Source organism: Schistocerca gregaria, chromosome 2, assembly GCF_023897955.1.
Source record: "Schistocerca gregaria isolate iqSchGreg1 chromosome 2, iqSchGreg1.2, whole genome shotgun sequence".
Taxonomy (NCBI): Eukaryota; Metazoa; Arthropoda; class Insecta; order Orthoptera; family Acrididae; genus Schistocerca; species Schistocerca gregaria.
The window spans coordinates 756645601-756672791 of NC_064921.1; the positions used below are offsets into that span (position 1 = coordinate 756645601).

At 44.1% G+C, this 27191-nt stretch overlaps 1 protein-coding gene across 2 annotated transcripts in view; it reads left to right on the forward strand.

Annotated features, from left to right (window-relative positions):
* Nucleotides 1-27191, forward strand: part of LOC126334954 (beta-1,4-N-acetylgalactosaminyltransferase bre-4-like) — a 451786-nt gene that overhangs the window by 196760 nt on the left and 227835 nt on the right. The gene's annotated exons all lie outside the window — the stretch shown is intronic.

The following is a 27191-nucleotide window of genomic DNA, read 5'->3' on the forward strand; positions in this document are numbered from 1 at the left end:
CGGCTTCTACTAGTTTTTTCATTAGTCTGTAAAGAACTCGCTTTAGTATTTTGCAGCTGTGACTTATTAAACTGATAGTTCGGTAATTTTCACACCTGTCAACACCTGCTTTCTTTGGGATTGGAATTATTGTATTCTTCTTGAAGTCTGAGGGTATTTCGCCTGTCTCATACATCTTGCTCACCAGATGGTAGAGTTTTGTCAGGACCGTTTACCTATCACTTTAAATCTCTAAAGTTTACGATGTGCTTATGTTATGCCATGATCATAAACAAAGCACAAGGCCAGACACTGCGGGTAATACTATCATATCAGTATTAAATGCAATTAACAAGTCGAGCGTTTGAAACTCTAGGGAGTTGAATATGCATGCTTTGAGAAAGTCCGGGCATATGCCAACAGATAGTATGAGAAACTGAATAGGAAAGGCAGTTAAAAGAAATGGCCGTGTCCTTCCTTAACTTTGTGCACCGTAGAACAGCAGCGAGCAATACTACTCATCTAGATGGAGGGCGTAAAACATCGACAAATCCGTAGGATGCTGGTAAGGTATGGAGGTAACTGCATTAGTGAGTGAAGAGTGGAAGAGTGGAAGAGTGTACGAGTGGGTAGATGCCATTAAAAGTGGACGTACGTCAGTCTCATGTGAGCAACGCTCTGGTCGTCCGAGCACGGCCATTACTGACGAGAATGTGGGACGCGCTGACCCAGTGATTCGTGAGAAGCGGTGCATTTCTGCAGAAGATTTAGCCAGTCTGTGTAGATTCGCTCATACCATTATTGGTGAGGTTATCAAATACTATTTTCTGTGTGAACGACGGGTGCCGAGGTTGCTCATTGGTGAACACACAATGATGCTTGTTCAGGCTGCCACATCATTTCTGGCGCGATATTAAGCCGGAGAACACGACTTTTTGACACGTATCGTCAAAGGAGACGAAACCTGGTACGAACCAGAAAGCAAAAGAAAAGTCTTAAGAATGGTAATACACATCTTCCACAGCTAAGAAGAAATCAGTCTCAGCTCTTTTACGGAAAGGTCTTTTTCACCCTCTTCAGGAATATGAATGGGCGGATTTTGGGGCACTATCAGCAAAGTTGAGACAAAGTGAACAGTGCCCAGCACAGCGCCACGCCGGAGAAAGAGCTTAAGTCAGCAATACGGTGCCGTCCCAGAGAACTTCTGTCTAGAGGCGGCGTTGTTACCTTTGACGACAACGCGCGCGCCACCCACACCGTCGCTGCAGTTGATGCAACGTATGAGAACTACCGGGTGATCAAAAAGTCAGTATAAATTAGAAAACTGAATAAATCACGGAATAGTGTAGATAGAGACGTACAAATTGACACACATGCTAGGAATCACATGGGGTTTTATTAGAAGCAAAAAAATACAAACGTTGAAAAAAAATGTCCGAGAGATGGCGCTTCATCTGATCAGAATAGCAATAGTTAGAATGACAAAGTAAGACAAAGCAAAGATGATGCTCTTTACAGGAAATGCTCAGTATGTCCATCATTCCTCAACAATAGCTGTAGTCTAGGAATAATGTTGTGAACAGCACTGCAAAGCATGCCCGGAGTTATGGTGAGGCATTAGCGTCGGATGTTGTCTTTCATCATCGCTAGAGATGTCGGTCGATCAGGATACTTGCGACTTCAGGTAACCCCAAAGCCAATAATCGCACGGACTGAGGTCTGGGACCTGGGAAGCCAAACATGACGAAAGTGGCGGCTGAGCACACGATTACCACCAAACGACGCGCGCAAGAGATCTTTCACGCGTCTAGCAATATGGGGAGTTTTTTGTTCTAATAAAACCCCATGTCATTCCAAGCATGTGTGTCAATTTTTACCCCTCTACCTACATTATTCCGTGGTATATTAAGAGCTCAAATTTATACTGACTTTTTGATCACCCGGTATATCGAAAAAGAGGGTAGCTGTGTTGTAAAATGACATCTTGTCTGTATCTGTAAGTGAAATATATCCTTCGCCTAAATTAGTTGGATGTTAATTTTTGATCACCCGCGTTACAGCGAAGCGTTAAAAGTCAAAAATATACCCCACGTCTACATAGCTATAAATAAATATAGGGATAAAGCGGGGTTTCTCAGCTAGTTCGGTAATAGAGGCACACGCCCCTCGGCGGCACTAGCGAGTAGTTAACGGAGGCGGCTGCCCGGCAGCCTCGTGGCAGCTACAGCCGAGGACGCGAATTAGCGCGGAGGAACAAAAGCGGAGCGCGCCTCCGGATCTTGTGCTGGCCCGGCTGCCTCGGCCCGGGGCGTGTCTCCATGGCGACGCCATCCGCCCTATTGATTGGCGGCAGCGTCGGCGGGCCACGCCCAGCCAGCAGCGCCCCGGGAGAACAGCCTGGCTCTCCCTCTTCATTGTTCCTTCCACCCACTCTTTCGCGACGGCTCCTGCTGCTGCTGCTGCTGCTGCTGCTGCTCCTTTCCTCTGTACTGCCAGATTAAAAGTGCTTCGGCTGGCATCTCTGCCCCCGACCCTTGGCGACGCTCCAGCGACTCGGCTGTGCGTGCATCCATATGGACAGACGCGAAAGCTGAAATCGCGCCGGTAACGCAACTCGTCGTTTTTCCAACACAATGGTTTCACTGCTGACATCGCGGGATTTGAACCCCCTTGTGAAAGCGAATGTCGAAAAACGGCTCAACGTATTATGCTTACCGCCAGATTGAATCTTTTCCGCTGCATCGCTGACGACATCTGGAGACAGGGCCCCCATTCATCTTCCCTAGGTCAAGGTCCCATATGTGACCCGGGGCACCAGGTCGCCGATGTGTGATTGCCAAAGAAGGGTTACAAAGAGTCGTAGAATAGATGGGCACACACTGACAAGAGTCACGTGATACCATCTGATATCGTGTCGGACCTCCTTTTGCCCGCGTAGTGCAGCAACTCGACGCGGCATGGACTCAAGTTGATGGAAGTTCTCTGAAGAAATACTGAGCCACGCTACCTCTCCAGCCATCAATAATTGCGAAAGTGTTGACAGTGCAGCATTATGTTCACAGGCTGACACCTCGATAATAACCCATAAATATTAAGTAGGATTGATGTTCGTTCGAATTGCCCAGAACATCCTTCAAACCAATCGCGATCAGTTGTGTGGCCCTGTGACATAGCGCATTGTCATCCATAAAAATTCCATCGTTGTTCGGGAACATGAAGCAAGTGATCTCCAAGTAGCCGAACATAATAATTTCCAGCCAGTGATCGGATCAGTTGGACAAGAGGACCCAGACCATTCCGTATAAACACAACCCACTCTACTATAGAGCCACCACCAGCTTGCAAAGTGCCTTGTTGAAGACTTCGGCCAACGGCTTCGCGGTGTCTGCGCCACACTCGAACCCTACCATCACCTCTTACCATCCGAAGCCGGGTCTTACCTGACAAGGTCATGGTTTCCCAGTCGTCTAGGGTCCCGCCGCTATAGTCACGACTTATGAGAGAGGCACTGGAGACAAAGTCGTGTAGTTAGCAAAGGCACTCGCGTCGGTCGCCCAACTCGCTGCCCTATCCTTGCGGATACGTTCGTCGTACGTCCCACATTGATTTCTGTCATTTCTCGCAGTTTTGCTTGTACGTTAGCACTGATAACTCAAAGTAAACGACGCTGCTTTGGGTCGTTAAGTGAAAGCCGACGGCCACTGCGTTGTCGGTGGCGAGAGGTAACGCCTGAAATTTGGTATTCTCGGTACACTCTTGGGCTGTATACATCGGAATGTAGAATTCCGTAACGATTTCGTAAGTTGAATGTCCCAAGCCTCTAGTTCCAACTACATGTACATCTATCAATATACTCCGCAATCCACCATACGGTGCGTGGCGGAGGGTACCTCGTACCACAACTAGCATCTTCTCCCCCTGTTCCACTCCCAAACAGAACGAGGGAAAAATGACTGCCTATATGCCTCCGTACGAGCCCTAATATCTTATCTTTAAGGTCTTTCCGCGAAATATAAGTTGGCGGCAGTAAAATTGTAATGCAGTCAGCCTCAAATGCTGGTTCTCTAAATTTCCTTACTAGCGATTTACGGAAAGAACGCCTCCTTTCCTCTAGACTCTCCCACCCGAGTTCCTGAAGCATTTCCGTAACACTCACGTGGTGATCAAACCTACCAGTAACAAATCTAGCAGCCTGCCTCTGAAATGCTTCTATGTCCTCCCTCAATCCGACCTGATAGGGATCCCAAACGCTCGAGGAGTACTCAAGAATCGGTCGTATTAGTGTTTTATAAGCGGTCTCCTTTACAGATGAACCACATCTTCCCAAAATTCTAACAGTGAACCGAAGATGACTATCCGCCTTCCCCACAACTGACATTACATGCTTGTACCACTTCGTATCGCTCTGCAATGTTACGCCCAAATATTTAATCGACGTAACTGTGTCAAGCGCTACACTTCTGACGGAGTACTGAAACATTACAGGATTCTTTTTCCTATTCATCTGCATTAATTCACATTTATCTATATTTAGAGTTAGATGCCATGTTTTACACCAATCACAAATCCTGTCGAAGTCATCTTGTATCCTCCTACAGTCACTCAACGACGACACCTTCCCGTACACCACAGCATCATCAGCAAACAGCCGCACATTGCTATCCACCCTATGCAAAAGATCATTTATGTAGATACAAAACAACAGCGGACCTACCACACTTCCCTGTGGGCACTCCAGATGATACCCTCTCCTTCGATGAACACTCACCATCTAGGACAACGTACTGCGTTCTATTGCTTAAGAAGTCTACCATTCGGCGTTCAAAGTCTGTTAATTCACGTCGCGCGGCTACTGTAAGAAACATTTTCATATGAACCACCCGAGTACAAATGACAGCCCCGTCAGTGCACTGTCCTTCCATACGTTGTGTACGCGACACTACCGCCATCTGTACATGTGCATGTTGATATCCCATTAATTTTAGCACCTCATTATAATTGTAGGCCTATGTTGTTAACGTCAATCTATTTTTAGAATTATATATTAATAGCTTCAGCTGCTGACATATATCATCGGGAATAGGTGAAAATGTTTGCCCCGACCGGGACTCGAACCCGGGATCTACTGCTTACATGGCAGACGTTCTATCCATCTGAGCCACAGAGGGCACAGAGGATAGTGCGACTGCAGAGACTATCTTGCGCACGTCCCCCGCGAAACCCACATACTCACCTTATATGCCCACACACTACATATGTAGTGTCCCTACCCAACACACTCATTACTAGTGGAAGACATTCTTACCAAGTCCCGGAAGAGCTCGGGTAATATGTGTGCATCCGCACAGATCATGGCCGGTATTGCCACAACTATATACTTACATGGATATCGTGCCGTGTTACCTCCCCCTCATTTATCGACCTTAATGACAGTAAAAATTAAACCGCGTGTACCTAATTAAAATTTGGGAAAAGCAATAGACACCGAAGTTAACCTGTCGGTAAAGAGGGAGGAAAGGGTTACATCTAAATGAAAGGAAAAATGCATATGAAACTGGTGGAAATTAATTTTGAAAAGGGGTAATGTTAATAAAGAAAGTAAATGTGCGGTCGTTAAGTTAACAATTAACTGGCGTTAATTAGATATTTGAGATTTGGGGAAAATTACGGTCTCCAGGCCTATGGACAACTACTATGATCACTGAAAAAGAAAGGTTATTGCACATATAATTAGCACTAAAGGCGTGGCAACTGAAGGTTGACACGTGTAGTGTGAAAACTGAATGTTTGTCAGAAGTAATACATTTCGCTACACTCTGACTTAATTTAGCAAAAGAATTAAAAAAACAGGAAAATTGAAAGTTAATTTAGTGACTGAAATTAATAATGAACTTTGTTTCTGAAGCACTACGAAATTCAATAAAATAAGGTTAGTCTTGGGCTACCTCAACAATCATTTCAAAAGTACTTGAAACTACGCAATTTAGAAATAAGAGATTTAATTTTGAATTTAAATTATGATTTTGAACAATTAACAATAGTAAAATTTAGTACGTACAAAGCTGAGTTGCAGTCACAGGTAAGCTAAAATATGGTAACAAAACTCGCACTCTTAATTTGTGCTTGTGTAATATAAATATTGTAGCCAGCTATGAATACTTTAACTGAGCTTTGAAATTAAAGCGGTGAAGTCGAATGTTATTACTATAATGCTAGCGTTTGAATTTCAACGACACTAGAGTTCATTTCGGAAAAGGAAGGGACCCTGCTTGGTAATGCAATTGGAGGCAATGAGCAACAAAGGTTCATGCTACGTTGCTGTAATTTTGTGAGGCAAATGGAACAATTTTAAAAGCTGAGGTCTGCCATACAGTTCTAAAACTTTACGTGCTTCCAGCCTTCCTTGTTGGTTGATTGAACGTTTGAAGTCGTCGATCGAGGAGGTGGCGACAATCACTCATTGTCGGCCGTCGCTGTTGCAGAAGCCGGATGTTGGCGCGCCTTCTTCTCGACAAGGTCGTCAGGCGAAACGAGCTCTTGATGTGTGCCAGCTAATGCTTCCTGTCCGCGACATCATGTCAGAGAAACTAACATAGCAAGTCGAACGCAATTACATGCTGCCAAACCCCGAAAGCGCAACAACTCGCGGGAGCGTCACACAACACACCTGCTCCACCGCCTACTCCCGCCAGACTCTGCTCTGCCCGCTCGCGCTCCACGCGGCAGAGTTAACACTACCAAAGATGCTAAACACTTCGGTTCTCCACACGTTCTATAGCATAGTTTTCCTTAGGCAAGACCCAGCGTAAAAATAGATGGTATTTACAAAACAAACCAATTATACATCGACATAAATGCATATATATATATATATATATATATATATATATATATATATATATATATATATATATATATATATATATAAAAACAATTACAATATGTAAAGACACAGAAATGTCATGTTTTCAGGTAACAAAATAAGGAAAAAATTATAGCACAATAGATGGAAATAGGATATGCATTTCCGGCGTTACAGCCTGTTCTTTTGGCCATGTCCAAAAGAACAGGCACCATATCCATGTAAGTGTATATCAGTCTGTTTTAGAATTATAGGACATATTTTCCGCTCACGAATTGGGGCGTTTATGGTTGAACGAAAATCTCCCTTATGGAAATCAACTTAGATTCCCCGAACAGAGATCTTGCGAAACTCAGCTCTGCTTTATCCAGGATGCTATCTACACAGGCGCACGAGTTAATGCGTTGTTACTTGACTTCAGCAAGGTACTTCACACAGTCCCACACTGCCGTTTAGTGAAAAAGCAAGAATTTACTGTGTCGGACCAGATTTGAGACTCGATTCAAGATTGGTCATACCGGACCATAACAGACGGATGTAAAGGCAAATTCGGGACTACTCCAAGGAAGTGTGATAGGACCTCTGCTTTGTACAGTATATAAATGAAGTGCATAACATCTGTAGATCCACAATGCTGTTCGCAGATGACATGGTTGTCTGTAAGAAGATTGCATGGAGACGTGTAGAGGACAGACGATTAGCTCAGGAAATGAGTTTACACATAACGTAAATGTTGTGCCGTACGGCACTTCCCGCGAGTTTTTCTTTTGCATTCGAGCCTCGTGGAGACAGTCTGCTTCAAACTGTTGCATAATGTCTAAGCGGGCAATGCCCTCTAACGTTAGCCAGGGGAGCACCGGCGTTCGCGGTGTCTCAGAATAGACAGTGTACAGAAAGGAAAACAGGGGCGGCTCCTTTGACGTGTATCAAGTCAATCATTGCGCTCGATGCCATATTGAAGCTGGGTTAAAGGAACGAATGCTCCTTAGTAATATGGCTCGAAATGGAAATTCTTACGAAACGGAACTATTCTAACGAACTACACGAAAAAATTACGAAAAGGAACTCTAATGAATAAAGTTGCGATAAATTTTTAGTTAAAAGCTTATCGCATAGCAGCCATTATATTTACCTTCATATGACGATGAAGCTAGTTTATTTTGTAAATATCGGACTTTTCCTTGCAGCAATTTTATCTTACTTCCTAATTTTTATTTTCTGGGGTTTTGTGCTGATACTTAAACTTCACTTCCAACAGAAACAGCTGTCCTATCTACAAGAGGTTTGTGTTCGTACCAGTGCTTGAATTTTCATTCACGTTTTCAGCCTTAATGTGAAACATGGGTATTATTTACTTGCATATCTGGATGAGCAGTCATGAATGACGTTTGACAGCCGTCTGAAATGAATTCAAAATACTGTTCACTCTCGATTATCAGCGGTAATTAGGGACTTAACAACAGCAGATAATCGAATTCCGCGGATAACCCGCAATTAAAGTACACTGTAATGTATTATAGTTGTTAAAAATAAGTCATAATTAAAATCACGTTAATAATGTTTATGATAAATTCTTTCTTCATTGTATTATGTATGAGAATACGGGACTTGCAAAGAATAGAGTGCAGGGCAATTACGTATTAGACTAAATTACTTCAAAGTAAAATATTCTTGAATTAATTTCTGCATCAGTGAGATAGCTTGTCTTTTACAGATCACTCTACGAATTCACACAGTACCAATTTGTCAGAAAGGGGAGCATCTTCTTGCTGTTCCAGGTAGTCCAAGAACCCTTCCGCCCAATGAAGCGCTGATGCGTGACTGATTCCTGTTTCTGGAGTTACAGGAATGTTGTCACCTCCCTCATTGTCATTCACTTGCTCGGATTTCGCTTATAATCGCTGAACAATAACACCTTCACTCAACGTCTCATGACATGGCTCTGTCCCGTCCACATCAAACCATTTAGAAATATTTTCGTTGTCAACAGTTTCACATCCTGGAGTACTTTTAGAAACAACAGCTAACGTTGATAATGAGCGGTCTTCTGCATCGGAATCACTGATTTCATCAATTTTATAATTGTTTTTCCATGACTAGGCTATGGTTGATCGATTTACTTCACTCCAGGTGTTTGACACTTCGTAAACTGTCAAGCACAATCAAATGTTTGAAAATTGCTGTCTTCATCATTGTTTTGTAACAGATTTCCGCTATAAACGTTCTTCATGGCAGCAATGACACCCTGATCCAGAGGCTGAGTCAAGGCTGTCACATTAAGGTGCAAATATTCTGCGAATGCAATCCCCAATTTCAGAAAAATTTCATAGGATGCGATGGTGCATTGTGCAGTTAAAATACACCCCTTGCAGGTAGACCCTTCAACGTTAAATGTCCTCCCACCTGTGGCACAAAGTAATTATGGAACTACGTTTGAAATATTGTGCAGTCCACCCAGGCTCCTCGCTGGCGTTATTAATGGACAGGTAAATTGAGTTTCTTCTCTTTTGAAACAGCGCGTTTTTTTAATATGTTTCTCTTATACGAAGCTTAACTTTGTGTGATCCCTTACCATTAGCACAACTCGACACAGTTACCCTTTCCTTTCATGATTTATGTAACCAGGCGCACTGCGCTCAGTCTCTAAAGCTAAAGTTTGTTGTTTGACGCTTCCAAAACAGCCTGGTTTCATCCGCGTTTGTATATTTGTTCCAGCTCTAAATTTTCTTTTGCAACAAACTCCTGGAAATCATTACAAAATTGAGAAGCACTGCTCTTACCTGCTTGTAACTTTTCTTCTCTGACGGAAATCACCCGGATGCCATTACACTTTTTAAATCTTGTTAGAGAACCGGAAGATTCATCTTCAATCCCGAAGGTTGGAAGAGAAATTGGGTCTCTTTGGCGCATATTGAACCAGATACTTGCGTGCCCTGAGCTCTTTTCTGCTGAAACCATCCCAATAGGGTTTCATCCAGTTCTGGGTACGCGGACATTTTCATAATCTTCCGCTTTGACAAACCTTTAGATGAATAAGAACTGCTAGCAAAGTGAATTATTTTATCCTTTTCCGAATACCACAGATCGTAGTTCCACACACATTGTAAATCAGTGCCAGATTCCGCGTATCAGTATGGCCTTAGAGTTTGTTTAGGATTCCCAGTTTCTGCTGTATCGTCAGGCAAAAAGTTTCTGCTTTTCAGACACGGTTCGGTGCTAACAGAAACCAAACGGCTACAGTACCCAACTCAGCAGTGAAGCGCGTGAGGTGTTCGAGCAGTGTTTTTGTGCACTACACTCACGCTGTAACGTGACGTGACGTGACATTGTCGTTCACCGGCGACCACTCCCGGGTAAAAGCAAGTTTTCAGCAGCGGATAATCCATTCGCAGATAGTTGAGAGTTTACCGTAAATTGGCCTGCCCGGATACAAAGTGGTTAAGGCGACCGCTAGCGTTAAACGCAAAACCCTGTTTAGATTCCCAGTCCGACACAAATTTTCAGATGTCGCAAATACGTACTACATCTGTATCTAACGCAGCCGATGCCAAGATATTCGCAGTAGTTCGAAGTAACGTAGTTATTACTTTAAATGAAGACAGTAGGCTGCTTTAAAATTTAATTTATATGGATGGTTCAACGACACGAAAAGCGTACGGCGATACAAAAGCATATTTTCTTGTGGTTGACTTCCAGTTATCGAAGCTAATTGTAATCACTGTGTGCAACTAGGCCACACAAATGAGAAAAAAAAAAAACATGCCTTTGTTTTTGTTTGCAGCTTTTTATGAAAAAACGGAAAGTTACAGTAAACATGAGGCAGGGAAAATAATAAATTAACATTGGTGTTTTTTGCATTTTTAGAAAATAAAGGTATGAATATAGTCCCATATCTGTTGCTATCGGACTGCTTATATTCATGCAAATCGCTTCGTACTATGATAGGACAAAGAGGCGGTTCAAAATGCTGATCTCTGACGTCACTTCTGTCGCACTGTTACCTACGAGTTCTTGCAGTAATCTCCATCAGTGAGCATGTATTACTCTCCAGTGATATTTTGTCGGGATTACCTTGGCTGTTACCACCATTGGTACAACGAACAACCTGTCGGTATTCGTTGCACGTGCGCCAACATTTTTAACCTCATTAAAGGTCAGAGAGGTTGCCTATTTTTGTCTCTCACGTGTGGGCAATTGTGCACTTGCGCGGATGAATACTTCATAAACCGCGTGAGGCCACTGTAGACTCGCTTTTTACGACAATGAACGACGAAGCAGTCGCGGCCTAGGACTTCCCAGGACTTAAAAAGAAATAATGCCAGGTCATTGGCATTCCTTACTGTGAGGGCTTGTATAAGAATCAGCGGGTAGAGCTTAAACTGAACCAGCTGGTGGAGCTTAAATTATTATTTCAAAACCTAAGCCGCTTATAATATACAGAATCGATTACTAATTCTGCACCTCACGCAACATGACTAGCATCTGAAAAGAAAAAAAAACTGTAGAAAGTTTTTAGGATAGAAATCACCGTGCAAGAGGAATGGAAATTAATGAGACGTGAAGACATAGCACTCAGGTTTAACTGTCAGAACCGTGGTCGCTCACAACTGGAATCATATGGTTGTTGGTTCTGCGATTATTCCGTGCAGCATGTCAGCGTATTTCGCTAGAACGTTGGAAACATCCCCGTTTTTAAACCACCTGAAACTATTACCGATTTTTATGTAACAATCACATCACTATCGTCTTCATGGAATTTTCTAGGACGATATCCTCATTTTATTCTGTGTGTGGAATATATTTCCATCCCTTTTTCGGCCATACATGTATACTTCCTATTATCGGTTAGAGGCGTAGATAATATGGTAGACATTTCGTCTCAACAGTAACTACAGGCGTGCTGCTTACTCCTACACAGTCTTTAAGTACCTTTTGGCATATGATCCCCATCCTAGACATGCCACTGATTCTCTTCAGTAGCTCCATTTCCAACGATAATATTTCAGCTGCAACCGATCTATATATCTAGATAACTCTGGCTTGTGGCGATATAATCAAAATACGGTTGTGGAACGATGTGTGGCCTATAGATGTTAAATTTCCAAGGATGACAAAACACAATTGAAATGTGTTCCAACAATCAAATACGGTGCCAGTAGTAGCAAGTTCAAAGCTAATGAACTTCCAGCAGTAGTTGATTTATCCAACAGGCGTTCAGCAAGTGGCCGCAGCTTAAAAGTAGATTGATTATAAGGAATGGGCTGATATGACTAAGAACTCGTCACAGCTGAATGATAAACTTTAATCACGTCGGCAAAATGTCCTACTAGAGAAGATTTCAAGCTCAGGTCCGCGTCGTGAAATAGCGAAAAAATGATCCACCTCGAATAAGTAAAAGTCTGTATCTCGTTAACACATCAGATGACACAGCGATGACCATACGGGCGTCTCGCGAAGTTCAGCAACTTATTTCGTGAAATGTCTTAAATGAAGTGAACCATAGTTGAAAACTCGTGACAACTATGCAGCAGAAGTGGACCTCGATCCAAATGGCGTCTGTGCGTAAATCTCACCTAATCTCCGTTTATTCACAAGCGGACTTACGTGCACTGATGCCATGTCCTCCAGTCTCACTGTGCGCAACTAGTCAAACTAAATTGCACAAAAAATTGAATTTAATTTCATTATTGCATGCACGCGTTCATTGCCAGTAAAATCGTGTCTCCAATAGCTTTGTCATAACAGGCTGGTGATTATTTTTTTTTTTTCTCTGACTTCTGGCAATTAGCACCACAAACCAAAACCTGTAGAAGTAACATACCAAATGGCACATTATTCTTTGTCAAGATTGATGTGCTCTTCCATAAAGTGTCGGAATCATTGTGTGTAATACAATTTTAAGACGCAAGCACAAATTAATTAAAAACGTGGCAGGAATCTAATAATTACAAATAAATCATACTCTGGAAATAATAGCCCTACCGTATGGTGTATTCAGTTACTCCTTACGCCGAATCCGCAAAGTGTTTGGGTCATGAAAGAGCATTCCGCTTGCTGTGTAGAACTCTTGGACCAGGACCAGTATCAGTTTCAGCCTTTATGTTCGACCAGTTCCAGCGTATTCTGAAAACTGCCACAAATGTGATAGATATCTATAACACTGTATAAGACACATGAAAAAAAGATTTACGTTTGTGTAAATAAAGGTATGGCCTTAAACTTATATTACGCTGTAGAGAAGCAACATCCAAATGATAAGTATAAGTCAGGGGATTAAAAACGTTACCTGACCAATGAAATTGTGAGAAATCGTAAAGCAATAGATTGACAGAAATGGAGTTGGTACATGAACAATTTGTATCGCTTTCTTTGTATTGCCAATTCTTATACAGACTAAGTGACCATAAAAGTAGTACTCATCGTGCATAAATCTCAACTTTCCCTGTTATGTCTTCTCATTAACATAACGCAGGACGTAAATAAAAATAGCGCAAAAAAAACTTTGCTGCTCTGATTGTAAGGCTAGCTACATCGGGAAAACAGGAAGGTATTTTAAAACGATATAGAAAGAACACAAAATTAAAAAGGATTAAAAAAATAGAAAATAAATTTACCTTCGCAGCTCACCTTATACTGAAGTGTGACACGGTGATTAGCTTCAGAAATAACATGGTAATACTTGATACTATATCATTTTATTTTGTTATTTTAAGTGTTTCCATATCCTTTACTATTGGTCAAGTTACATTCCAGACGTATCCATGCGTAATTCAAGCATCGTTGTAATCACGTTAGTTGTTCTCGCTGACTGTTAGAAAACACTAAACTTACAGACACCATTTTATGAACTTGATACCCGACAGATTTCTCCTGGGCCTTACTTCGGTACCAGAACGTATTAAATTAGATAATATGTATCCTGATAATTATTTAAAGAAGTAAACTTAATTTACCTTTACAGTGTACCTATGTAGAACACGTAAGCTGGCGTGATTTTTTTTTCTGTAAATACAACCATAGATAATTGTTAAATATTAGTGGGTTAATTATGTAATTACCATCATCACCGAATTATTTAAGACTAAATAAGGAGTTGTGAATCACGGAAAAGTTACTACCGGGAATTCGTGAGAACACCCTCCAGGGAGACTGTGACAACATATTGCCTGCTGTGAAAAGCATCTCATGAAATGACCATGACGAATAAATTTTCGAGAAATAGGGCCAGCACGTTGTGCTCCGTTGACACCAGACCATCGACAGTACTGTCTGCTATGGTGCGAAGAACGTAGGGGCTGGAGGACCAACGAGGAGTGGAGCCGCGTGCGGTTCTCGGATGAGAGCAGACTCGGTCTCAGTAGAGATTCTGGACGTACCCTTGTATGGCGAGAGGTGGGAACACGTAATGCAGGCGAGGACTCCGTCGAACGTGATCGTTATGGTGGTCCAGGTGTTTACGGTGTGGGAAGGCATAGTGTTGTGTGGGTGTACTAAACTCAGTGTATCATCACGGTACACTGACCTGTCAACATCGTTGCGACACACTATCCCGTCCTCGTGAGTCTTTACAGGTGTAGATTCTACCCTTACTTCGTGTGTATGGATGACAATGGTGGAAAGCTCTTGGAACGAGAGGATATTAGAGATGGGTAAACTCGTTCATCTTTGGGAACTACTTCACTGGTGATCGCTCTTTTTTACTCTTTCGCCGTTCATTTGTGCGTGGTATACGGTTCTTATGAAAAATTGAAAATTAGTAGCATAGGTGACTGAAGATGGAAGGCGCCAAGAGTGGGAACTTGCCTCCACCCTGGAGTACAGAGTTTTCATAAAAGAATTCTCACATTCTTGTAGTTTTCGTGATTGTGTAAAAACCTCTGGTTTAGCCAACTGTAGCGTTATATGGCTGTTCGCAGTGAAATAAGGTGGTGCACGTAAAACCGGCCCCCAAGTACCGACTACTCGCCAATTACGCAGGATTTGTTGGACGGTAAGCTAATGCAAACAATAATTCCGAACCAATAGATCACCATTGGTAGGCGACAATGAGTAGTCAAGTACTCGGGGCTGATTTTTCGTGCTCCACCCTGTACCACTGAAATAGTACTGTAGGAGTTACCGTATTCTCTTTACAAAATGTGACACCAGACACTCGATTATAAAACGCGGACATCATTCGGTTGTAAGTCGGTCTGCCTTCCATAACAATGAACATGCTGTTTTACCTTGGATTAAAAAAAAAAAAAAGACTGAAAATGGCCACGTGTGTGTGCCGTGCCGACTTCCTTTGCAGGTGTAATAAAAAAGTCTTGCAAAAATTTCTTCTTCTGTTTATCGAAATAGTGAAGCTGATATGCTGTTGTGTTTCCTGAAAAGATGTATTACATACCATGTAATTTACATAATTAAATTTTATAATTGCTGGTCATGGACGCTGAATACAATACAATACAATACGAAAAGAAACAGAAGTTCGGAGTTCAAAAAAGGTATGAAATAGTTCTATAATGGGCGTGCGCAGCAAACGATACGAACAACTCTATACTGAACTATGAGCAGTCGGCAGTGGAACTGCGACGAGTGGCCAAGAGAAGGAGGACAAGTCCGGCCGAGCGAGAGCGAGACAGACGGGAACGAGACCGACCGTTTCCCGTTCCTGGGAACTATTAGTAGAAAGCAGCGTCCGAAGTGAACTATGAAAGAGCGTTCCTTAGAATTCGTTCATCGCTCGTTACGTTCATTTTGATGAACCGTTGCTTTGGACCCGTTAGTTCGCGAACGACCCATCTCTGGAGGATATTCCACCCTCAGACTCGAATCCCATTGAGCACATGTGGGAAGCAGTGGCAAGACGTATTCCAGCGCGTCCACATGTCCTGGCAATCGTCCAGCAGTTAAGAACCGCGTTGCTGGAAGAATGGAACGCCCTACCACGAAGACTCCTCCCCGACTTCCTGGTCAGCATACTAGCACGTTGCAGAGCATCAACTGCCGTCCGCGATCACACGCTGTATTGAGAACCACGACTCACTTATCGTAATATACAGGGGACCAGGCAACTCGCGGTTTTTGAATAAGTCCTTTCTGTTCGACCGATTGTGTATTTATTTGCTGCCTAGCCGTTCTATGTATCGTCAAAGTTTCATCGAGCAATATTACTAGGTAATGACACATTATGCGAAAATTACTATCGTCCTTAAGTTTCGTGCACTGTTAACCTGATGAATACAACAAATTTTTTAGTACATATATTTAATGTATTACACTTAGTTCTCAAAATTCCGACTACCCGAGTACGTGAACATGTACGCAAAGTATAATGCCAATCTGAAGAGGACAGCAAGATTATGTCGAAACTAATTGTAATATAGATCTTAAAATCATGCGATCTTGGCTTTCACAAAAAATTATATAAACAGAGATCGACCCCACAACAGGCGTAAGTTACATAAAATTTATTAGTAAATACAAAAAACATCGTGGCTAGTAACAGATTAAAACAACAGGCCTTACAGATTATTGAGAAAGAAAAATGGTGAATTACAAATACAAATTTGTTCTGGCATAATACAGTGCGACATGGTCTTCTGGTTGCTGCGTGTCTTTCAAAAGATCTGGTTTAAGCTATATAGCAGTATCACCTGACATTGCGTGGGCAGATTGAAATACTCTTTGGGGACGGATAATACGTTTAGGTTACGATTTATTAGAGCCTCCATGAGTATTTGGTACGTTACTGCATTTTATGATGCAAAGATAGCGGTGATATTAGTGTTTAGACTCTCTTAGACTCTCGCACTTCGTGAGTTGCTGATCACCATTTGCATAAAAAGAAAAAAAGATCTAAGTCAGCGTCTGATGTGGGCTTCCGAGATGTCAGGTGCATTGAAATCTCAGATAATTTTCACTGTGCGTTGCGCTTTGCGTGGAATCGCACTTAAAATTTCAGTTGTTTCTTCACATCTGCGCCTCCGAGCACCAGCGTGCTTACGCACTAATATTTGTTTCTCGATTGTAAGTCGACAGGTGTCTGAAAACACATTGTGCGCACCCATGCTTCTGTCAATTGAAACTACGGTTTCATTATGCAATTACGTCTGGATTCCAAATAATAGAAATTTCGTACAGGCGGTTAGAGAAAAACTGACTGACAGTGTTTATTATCTCTAAAGAGCTTACGAGCATGATTTCCATCTTGTTTGGCTCGTAGCACTTTCTCACTAATTTCTGTGGTGTAAAATTATGCGAACGTGTGAAGTCGGCGTGAAGAAACCGGGCCAAGAGGAGCGATGAACGAGACGACTTGGCTGAACGCGGACAGAGGCCGTTTGTCGTTTGTCTCGCTGCCGCGTCTGGCCTTCGTTGGGCTTCCTTAAAGGCGACCGGGCTACGATGCTGCGGTTCCTGGCGGCTTTCGCTGTACGAACATATCCCGTCGCAGAGACCACGGGATTTATGTCGTATCTACAAGTATCGAGCTATCTCCTAGCGGATTCTGTAATTTATAACTGAAGTTCCGCTCTGCGTAAGCCCCGTTCCATAGTAACTATTTCGAACAATATCAGTAACGCATGTGTCTTCTATTAAACGACCCGTTTCTTTCGCCTCTGCTAAAGACGAAGCTTAAAAAATGCATTTGGTTAATTCATTGAACGGTGCGCGTCGATTTTATACTAGTGGTACATTTCTTAAATTCCTAAATTTGAATTTGTCATGAAGTTCAGTGCGGGGTCTTGCCAACTCTTCTCGTATAGGGTGCCTGAAGGATGCTGCGTTCTCGGAATGCTATACAATAATTCAAGCATTAAATTAAGCAGATCCACAGTGTTTACAACGGTGTCGCAATCGATGGACGACTTTCAATCAATCAAAGTCCATTGCTGTCTGCAAGGTCCATGCAAGCAATTGATATGGATGACACGTCACTGCTGTGTTATTGCTCTCCTAGTACTGTGCGCATACTGTCCGGCAGAGGCTGGCAGGAGCGGCCCTTACATTCTCTTCGGATAGAGGGCGCTCCTGCCGGGGTGCGGCCCATGTCAGCGGGCGATTGGCTGATATCATCTCAACGCCTTCTTAGCTTTTGCGATCTTAATCTTCGTGCTGGCGCTTCTCGATACGCCGGAACACTCAGTATCTTCGTTGCCGCTTTTGAGTCTCCGGCACGACATATTCACCAGGGTCTGGTTTGAAATGTTTATTCACTTTTTTAAAATTTTAGTTTTCATGGCGGTTGGTTGGTTGGTTGGTTGGTTGGTTGGTTGGTTGGTTGGTTGGTTGGTTGGTTGGTTGGTTGGTTGGTTGGTTGGTTGGTTGGGTGGGTGGGTGGGTGGGTGGGTGGGTGGTTGGTTGGGTGGTTGGGTGGTTGGGTGGTTGGTTGGTTGGGTGGTTGGTTGGTTGGGTGGGTGGTTGGGTGGTTGGGTGGTTGGTTGGGTGGTTGGTTGGTTGGGTGGTTGGGTGGTTGGTTGGGTGGTTGGGTGGTTGGTTGGGTGGTTGGGTGGTTGGTTGGGTGGTTGGGTGGTTGGTTGGGTGGTTGGGTGGTTGGTTGGGTGGTTGGGTGGTTGGTTGGGTGGTTGGGTGGTTGGTTGGGTGGTTGGGTGGTTGGTTGGGTGGTTGGGTGGTTGGTTGGGTGGTTGGGTGGTTGGGTGGGTGGTTGGGTGGTTGGGTGGTTGGGTGGGTGGTTGGGTGGTTGGGTGGTTGGGTGGTTGGGTGGGTGGGTGGGTGGTTGGGTGGTTGGGTGGTTGGGTGGTTGGGTGGGTGGGTGGGTGGGTGGGTGGTTGGGTGGGTGGGTGGGTGGGTGGGTGGGTGGTTGGGTGGTTGGGTGGTTGGGTGGTTGGGTGGTTGGGTGGTTGGGTGGGTGGGTGGGTGGGTGGGTGGGTGGGTGGGTGGGTGGGTTTACGGAGACCAGACAACTTGGTCATGGTCTCATCGGATTAGGGCCGGATGGGGAAGGAAGTCGGCCGTGCCCTTTCAGAGGAACCATCCCGGCATTTGCTTGCAGTGATTTAGGGAAATCACGGAAAACCTTAATCAGGATGGCCGGACGCGGGATTGAACCGTCGTCCGCCCGAATGCGAGTCCAGTGTCTAACCAGTGCGCCACCTCGCTCGGTTTCATGGCAGTACACGAGTCGTATTTCTTGTATGTCACGGAGAGAAGTATTGCTTGGCGTTACTCTGATGTAATAAGCTACTTGAAATCCCCTGATATACCTACAGGGCAGGGCAGGTTGTTTCATTTTTGAAAAGGTGACAAAATGGGTGGCTGTCAGTTGAGCTCGAACATACTAACGCTCGCTTAGGTGAGACAGGCAGTCGGCCCAACAATTCTCAATCTGACTGCAACCCAACCGACAGACGGTCAACGGACCAAGCGACACGATAACTTCCGTTCCACCCAACGCCGCAGGCGGTCCCAGCCAGATGGCGCCACGGAGACTTCGTCGCTGCTCCACGCCAACTGACCAACTGCCAGCACACGGCACAGCCGGAAACTATAAGCGCGAGGCCAACGATAGTAAAAGGATGCGAATATCGATGCACGCTGCTGCTGCTGCCACTCGCGGAGAGAAAGGATAACCGCGGGAGACTAATCGCAGAATGGCAACCAAGGTTTAGTGCAAAGCATAACACGAGTCAGCCACGGCGCGCTATATTCTAGCACTAGGTTTCGCAATGTCACTTCTTCCAGCAGCATGAAAATATTGTCGACGATCGCCATAAACGTGACCTTAAATTATATGCACGTTCATAAGTCACTTACGAGACATTTGCACCTTAAAAATAAGACATGTAAGGCGCGAGAACTAGTTAATTATCCTTGAAAGAAATAAAGGGGAAGTAGTATTGAATATTTCCAATTCCGTTAAAAATAATGACCCTACTCTTGGCGCCGTTTGCGCCATTGAATGAACATGTTCAGCCTCTGTCTCAGCTGTCCTTTCAGGAAAATCACGATACGGCCGCCCAAAACATTGCAGAGTCACTGTCGTCCATACATACCCACTACTCGTTGTAGAGAACACCGAGGAGTAAAATCGTCGTATCACATCACATCACATGTTCCCATTGGTCGGCACTGAAAGTTACGTATTCTACACGCGACCCAGTGATGTTCGGTCCTTCATCTGGTCTGCGAAAGGTTTGACAATTATACCTCTGACATCATGTTAACTTCGTGTGGTACTCATCGCACAATTTCGTTGCCACTGTGTTTTCACGTCTAATTTTAAGTTCAGCAATTGATTTCATTGTGGTGGTCCCCTTTATAGAGATAAAACACGCCATAAATAATCTGTCTCCAACAAAGTTTCTTTAGACTATTGCACTTATCAGGTGAAGTTTTCTTACTGCACGCTGGTTTGGCAATAAGTGGCAGATGCTCTGACTAAATTCAGACCACTGTCACCGATGCATCTGCAAAGATTGCATAAGATTCCATGTGATGAAACTCGGTGTCACAAAGTGCAGAAATATACTGGGGCTCATAAATTTTCGAAAATTACGTACTAAGGGCGAAACAAGTGACTTTTTTCCGGTCCCACTACGTTAAAGAACTAGAAATTCAGCACTAAGCTATAAAATCCCCATTCAAGCACATGAAAAGTTGTGTGTGTGTGTGTTTGTTTGTGTGTGCGTGCGCGCGCGTGCACACACACACACACACACACACACACACACACACACGGACTGCTGACTACTTATTAGCGCGCGCACGCTGTATTTGAGGCCAAGTCCTGTTTGGAGCCTCTTTCACGCACTATCCAGAAAATTCAGGAAGCATGGCGGGTATAAGAGTGAATATAACTCGACTGCCAGCCTCTCTCTCTCTCTCTCTCTCTCTCTCTCTCTCTCTCTCTCTCTCTAGACACGGTGTAATTTCATCTGGCGCTTCCATACACAAGACACTTGAGTTCATTAGCGCTAATTGAGCACTGGGGAAAATTGTAGAGCCCTGTCTCACGCCAAGCATTTTCTTTCGTGTTCTGAGCGTGTAGGATGCAAAGGTCCCACAAGAAAGCGGCTTGATATTAATTTGTCTGAACAGCAATAAACGCGAACTAACTTACGTATTCATTAATATTGATACGAAAAAATGTATGCACTATCCTGCCGTAAAATAGTGGAGCATTGTATTTACCCTACAGCCATAGACATCTCGACCACACAGTAGAAAGAAAATAAAGAAGCTTATCTCCTGTGCTAATAAGTAGTCAGCAGTTTACTTGTGTTACAGGAACAGCGAAGTATCAGTCGTCGAATACCAGAAGTGTTTCATGTGTATCGCAAATACCCATTGGTCGGTGAAACACTGTCATACTAGTCACGGGTAGGCAGAGCTGTCTTCACCTCAAAAGTTTGAAGGCTACACATCCTCGGTACCTTTCGGAATCTTATTGACTCTGTGCCTGCAAATAGTGTCATTCAGGTGATTATATTAATATGCCCGCACAGTGTATATCACGAAAAGACCACACGAAGGTAAAATTAGAGCGATCGGGAGTCACAAGGAGTCTTGGACAACAATGATTCTCGCCACGCAGCGTTCGCTGCTGGAATGGGAGACGTGGGGTGACACTGTCCATTGAAGTAGAAGTAGCCACACAAGAAGAGAGTCGTTTGCAGGGCACGGATGTAAATTGTTACAGAAGCATCTATTGTTGGCGTGGGCTCCAAGCTGCAGTGGAACGGCGCTTTTTACATATACGAATTGTCAGCGGTTGAAGAAACGGTACGAGACAAAACACGCACACATTGAGGTTTGAAACCTTGGCCTTTGAATCTTAGCCACAGGGTCACACGGAGCATGCCAGTCTTAACATTTAAAGTATACTAATCTGTCTAGTCTTATAAGGTCAAGAGGCTACACCACTTCTTAGAAAGCGAAGTAAATATAAAATCTTAAGTACATCTGAAGGAATTTCATTTTTAATAAAAACTATATCAGCTGTGTCCCACCTTCATCCAATTTAAACATGGGTGCACGAAGACTTCTTAGTCCGATCACTTAAATGTTCATGATTTGTTCTACCAGGAAATTCTTACCTTTCGTGTTATTAATTCGAGTGCGCTGGGAAAAATACCGGAAGGAGGATGATAGCCTAGAATATGTACGTTGCGGGTGGAAAGGTGGCAACAAGGGGGAAGCAATCGAAAGTGAGGCAGCTGTGTTATACCTAAAGATCTTCTCTGTCTTTGACTGGCTGATAACTGACATCCCTAAAGAGATCTCGGCTTTGCTGGCGATGAAGGGTTGGGAATGGAGTGGCGTAAAAGCAACTGGGCAACGCCGTGTCCTTTAGGTGGTGGTGGTGGTCGTCGTCGTCGTCGTAGTCTTGCAAGTATAAAGGTTGCCCATGTTAACTTGAAGACGACCAATATTGCGTTAGCAATCCTCAATATCGAAACAATTTATCCATGAATGGTAGTATCAAATGGACAGTAGTATGGCGAGTACTCGCATGAATTGTTTTGAGTAGTGCCACGTGTTTTTAACAGCATTTGAGGACACTTCAAGAGCACTAAAGCGACACAAGGCGTTACAACGATTGTGTGTGTGAAAAGTAAAAGACTGATTTTAGGAAAGCATCGCAGTATTGCTCCATTCGCTGCATAACCTTACAATGGGCTGAAAATGATTTTGCAAGACTGCACATTTCCGTGTGGCATCACATGATCGTCTATAATTGCATTTTCAATTATCAAGCACTATTTCCTGCAGTGGACTATTCATCTTACAGATTCGTACGGCTTTGTTTTGAGTACTGCGTATCAAATTTAGGAGACTGACGTTTATTAGGGACAAGAGAAAGTAAGTTCAAAGTGTCGTCTCACGCTAAGACCAATGCGCAACAAGAATGGCGCATTGCTGGAAACCCGGAACATGCACTCTGTTCTGGCAGACACAGCCCTGCTACAGTATGGATAACAGGTGTGTCACAATGTGCGAATGAAATGGGACGGAAACTGGGAAAGTACTATATGTTGAAGCACACGGACGTACAATTACTGTGAGCAAAACGCCTGACTTGTAAAGAGATTCATCATGTAATTCTGGCGATATGTGGACCAAACAGTGTGGTGTCTGGACGAAGTGAAATGGCGCCAACGGTTGAAACCGCACTGAATTTCCCGTTCGGCATCACACACGTCTGTGTGGCCTTGGTCAGTCAGCTTAAAGACCATCTCGCTGAAATAGTGTTTCAAGCGATGAAGATTGCACACAGGTTATCGGACGGCTCCGTGATCGAAGAGTGGATATCCACCCTTAAGGAATTCAACGGCCGGTAGCGACTTGGTGCCTACGCTAAAAATACTGACATGTATCTGCGTCACTTTGAAGCGTAGTGCAGCAGTGAATGAAGATCGGCATCCCACCATGATCTTTAAGTTAATGTTTGAAATTCACTCCTAATTGCCACACACTTCCCTTCACTATGAATTTCCTGTGATAACACCACATGATTCGCATAGAGATTTATGTTGTTATTTACGAGACACTTATACATTGAAGCGCCAAAGAAACTGGTACTGATATTCAAATAAATACGTAAACCGGCAGAATTCGACGCTGCGGTCGGCAACGCCTATATAAGATAACAAGTGGCTGGCGCAGTTGTTAGATCGGTTACTGCTGCTACATTGGCAGGTCACAAAGATTTATGAGTCTTAACGTGGTGTTATAGTCGGCGCACGAGCGATGGGACACTGCATCTCCGAGGTAGCGATGAAGTCGGGTTTTTCCCGTGCGACCTTTTCAAGAGTGTACTGCGAATATCAGGAATCAGGTAAAGCCTCAGATCTCAGACATAGATGCGGCCGGTGAAAGATACAGCAAGAACGGGACCAATGACGACTGAAGAGGATCATTCAACGTCATAGAAATGGAACCGTTCCGAAAATAGCTGAAAGATTTCAATGGCGGGCCATCAACAAGTGTCAACGTGCGAACCATTTCAACGAAACATCGACTTGGGCTTCCAGAGTCGAAGGCCAACTCGTGTACCCTTGATCACTGCACGACACAAAGCTTTACGCCTCGCCTGGTCCTGTCAACACAGACATTGGACTTGTTAAGACTTGAAACATGTTGCCTGGTCGGACGAGATTCGTTTCTAATTGTATCGAGTGGAAGAACGTGTACGGATATCTGATATGGAGACCATCTCATGAATCTATGGACCGTAGATTCCAGCAGGGGGCTGTTCAAGCTGGAGGCGACACTGTAATGGTATGGGGTTTCTGCACCTGGAACAATACAGGACCCCCGATACGTCTACATAAGACTCAGACAGGTGGCACGTACGTAAGCATCCCGTCTGATCACCTGCATCTATTCATGTCCATTGTGCATTCCAGTGGACTTGGGCAATTCTAGCAGGACAATGCGACACGACACTCGTCCAGAATTGCTATCGAGTGGCTCCAGGAAAACTCTTCTGATTTTAAACACTTCCGCTAACCACCACACTCCGACATGAACATTATTGAGCATATCTGGGATACCTTGCAACGTGCTGTTCGGAAGAGAGATCCGCCCTCTCGTACTCCTACGGATTTATGGGCAGCCCTGCAGGATTCATGGTGCCCTACACGATATTAGGCGGGTGTAAAAGTTTCTTTGGCTCTTGATTGTAGATACGTATGCGATCATGCGGACCTGAGTGCTTCAGTGAATAAAGTGTTCCTATTGATCTTGTTTGTTTTTACATCGTAGAGTTTTTGCTGTTTACTTGTTCATGGTTCAAATGGCTCTGAGCACTATGGGACTTAACATCTGAAGTCATCAGTCCCCTAGAACTTAGAACTACTTAAACCTGACTAACCTAAGAACATCACACACATCCATGCCCGAGGCAGGATTCGAACCTGCGACCGTAGCGGTTGCGCGGTTCCAGACTGAAGCGCCTAGAGCCGCTCGGCCACACCGGCCGGCATTTGTTCATGGCAATCCGCCGAATTACCTTTTTAATTGTCCCAAGAAAATTTTATTACATACCCGATATTCAATTTTTTGCCGCTTAAGATGTAAGCTTCGTTGTTTTCGATATAAAACTGGGATTATTCACAAGCCACAAGTATTGACGGATGTTGCTTTGACGTGTAACCGAACTGAGTTTAGATTGCACACAATATAACACCGTAAAGATTTCCATTCGTAGTCCCTATTACCATTGGCCTAGGCAGGTGGCGTGAAGGGTGAACTCCAAGCGTGCTATGTCTATGGAGCACCCTTCGTCAGTGCTGGCGAGAGGGCAGGTTGCATGATAGCGACAGCGCCCCCGTCCTGCTTCCTGTTCATGCTGCTGGTGGCGGCTTTGTCGCGATCGAAGCCGCGGCCGTGCCTCGCGGCGCACTCCAGCACTTGCTGAGAAAGGCGGCGCGGCGTCTAAAGCCGTTTGGAGAGCGGCCGCCGTGAGGCGAGCACAAGAGGCGCCCGCCACCCGCCAGCCCGTTTGTTGGTTGAAGGGCACGTGGTGCGCGCAAGGGGGCTCCGGACGCCACGCTTTTGCATCCACGTTTCTCTCTGCCCCTGCCGTTGCCTCTTCCTCTCTGCAGACCTGTCGTTCTCTCTAAACATTCCCTTGTCTGCCCAACTTGTTAAATACGAGCGTTGTCCGTAAATTAAGGTCTACAATGCTTTTTCACACTGTAAACATGTTATTTCAAACCCAATTACAGAGTCAGAAAGCTTGGACTTTGTTAGTTTTCAACGTAGTCCCCATCACGATCGATTCATTTTTGTAAACGCCCCGGAAGCTTCCTCATACTCTCGTCGTACCACTCTTCGACTCCTGCCTGAAGGAATGGAAAGCTGCCTTCAGCTCTTCGTCGCTTGAGAATTTTTTTCCGCCTCCCAAGTGATGTTTCAACAAGGGGGACAAATAGTCACTGGGAGCCAAATCAGGGCTATGTGAAGGATGTTCAATGATTTCCCGCCCGAATTTGGTGGTGATCTGTCCTGGTGCCGGCGACGTGAGGGCGCGCGTAGTCATAATGCTCTTTACTCACATTAAGTGTTCAATGCTATTGACGAGGTATTTCAAATTCATTCCGTATTTCTAGATTTCCAGAAAATTTTTCTCACTCTACCTCACAAGTGCTTGTAGCGGAATTGTGTACATGAGAAATATCATCACAGTTCGTAGTAATTGACTATAAGTCATTGACTAAAAAATGTGATTTCTGGTGTCCCCGAAGGTAGTGTTATGGGCTCTTTGCTGTTCCTTGATTTATATGAAGGATTTAGGAGACAATCTGAACAGCTGTCTCAGATTGTTTGCAGATGACGCTGTCGTTTATCGACTAGTAGTCACCAGAAGATAAAAACACCTGGATGGTGCAAAAATTGGCAATTCACCCTAAATAACGAAAAGTGAGAGGCCATCCACACGAGTGCTAAAATGAATCCGTTAAATCTCCGTTACGCGATAAATCAGTAAAATCTAAAGGCTGTAAGTTTCATTAAATACATAGGAATTACAATTACGAACAACTTGAATTGGAAGGAACACAGAAAATGTTGTGGGGAAGGCTAACCAAAAACTGCGTTTTATTAAAGGAACATCTGGAAAATGTAGCAGATCTGCTAAAAAAGTGCCTACACTACGCTTGTCTGATCTCCTTTAGAACACTGCTGCGCGGTGTGGTATCGAGAAAGTACATCGAGAAAGTTCAAAGAAGAGCAGCGGGTTTTGTATTATCGCGAAATATGGGAGAAAGTATCACAGAAATGATACATGATTTGGACAGGACATCATTAAAAGAAAGGCGTTTACCGTTGCGGCAGAATTTTCCCACGAAATTTGAATCACCAATTTTCTCCTCTGAATGCGAAAATATTTTGTTGACGCAAACATAAAAGAAGGGAAGTCAGAGCTCGCACGCAAAGATATAGGTGTTGGTTTTTTCCGTGTGCTGCACGTGATTGGAATAACAGAAAATCTTTGTGAAGGTGGTTCGATGAACCCTCTGCCAGGTACTTAATTGTGATTTGCGGAGTATTCACGTAGATACAGATGAACTCCCTTTTATCGGCCGACCTCTCCTTTTGCTCTGTATAACCCGGCGTAACTTTGTTAGTGTACCGCTACCTTGCCGCGTTGATTGTTTTACCTTTTCCCCAAGTAGTCAACCAGCAGAACGCCAATTCTACCCCAGAATACCTAAGCCATCACCTTCTCCGCTGACGGCGTTTGCTGGAGCCTGTTGACATTCGTAGAACCGGAATGCCGCCATTGTTTTGATTGTTCCTTGATCTCTGGCGTGAAGTAGTGGACCAAAGTCTCTTCCCCAGTTGCACTTGAATTCAAAAATACCTCGGGCACTTCCGATGCGCTTCTCTGATGTGT